The sequence below is a fragment of the Lutra lutra genome, chromosome 3 (genome assembly GCF_902655055.1).
Source record: "Lutra lutra chromosome 3, mLutLut1.2, whole genome shotgun sequence".
In the NCBI taxonomy this organism is placed as follows: Eukaryota; Metazoa; Chordata; class Mammalia; order Carnivora; family Mustelidae; genus Lutra; species Lutra lutra.
In genome coordinates this window covers 177,493,667-177,494,741 of record NC_062280.1, presented here as the reverse complement: position 1 = coordinate 177,494,741, position 1,075 = coordinate 177,493,667, and the positions used below count along the sequence as shown (strand labels likewise).

General features: G+C 41.7%; 1 pseudogene; it reads right to left on the bottom strand.

The window, feature by feature from the left end:
* Positions 1-378: 378 nt before the first annotated feature.
* LOC125095432 (small ubiquitin-related modifier 2-like) lies at positions 379-665 on the bottom strand (annotated as a pseudogene).
* Positions 666-1,075: the final 410 nt, after the last annotated feature.

The following is a 1,075-nucleotide window of genomic DNA, read 5'->3' as shown; positions in this document are numbered from 1 at the left end:
TATGCAAGGATTTTTATTTTGTTCTTTTTTTGTTAAACAGTGAGAGCAAAATAACTTACTAGAATATAAAGATAAGAGCATGCCACTAATGGAGAGAGGGGGTATTTTCACAGAAGCAGTATTTTCCCCCATCCCATCTTCATTTGATGTCGATCAAAAGATACCATTGGCCATTTAGTTAAAAAAATGCAATATGCTTGTGCACATACCCAGTTACTTTATGTACAATAAAGGAATACGGAAAGGGAAAATGAAAGAATAGAGAAAACTATACTGTAGTAGTCAGGATGTGGTGGAACCAAATTGCGGCTTTCTAATTGAGAATATCTTCTCCGTCTGGAGGAACCAAGTTCTGGAGTCAAGTAGTAGGTTCCCTTTTTAGTAGACACCTCCTGTCTGCTGCTGGAACACATCAACTGTATCTCCACGCTCCATTTCCAACGGTGCAGGTGTCTCTGTTTCATTGACTGGCTGCCCAGCAAATCCGAATCTGATCTGCCTCATTGACAAACCCTCTCACTCACGATAGGCTTTCAGTAGTTTACTAAGTGTGTATGCCTCTTAATCTTCAAGTGCACCACAGAACCGTCCTGCGCCGCAAGCTTCAAATTAATACGATCGTAGTTCTCGGTCTTGACTCCTTCCTTGGTCGTTTCGTAGGCCATGGTGAGCGCTGAAGTCTTCCCAGATGCCACTTCACAAAAGAGGTACCAGGTCCGCACCCTAGGAGCACAAGGCAGCACCAGGAGCCTCAAAAGAAGGAGGCGGCGACCGGGGAGAGGGCGCGCGCGCACACACCGCTGGCTTTTTAAGATAGTTTCTACGTCTGTAAAATGGAAGGACTGAATTAGATTGTAGTAAAAGTATTTTAGTCCTGAAATTTCCTTATTATGATAATAGACACCATTTCTGGACCATAAGCCAAGTGTTTCATATACATTACTTCATTTAAGCTTCATTACAAACTGTAAGGGAGAGATCATTATCCCTATATTAAAAAACATAAAATTAAATTTCAGAAAGTTATCTCCCCAGATAGGAGCAAGAATCCAAAGTCAGACTTTGAAGCTATCAG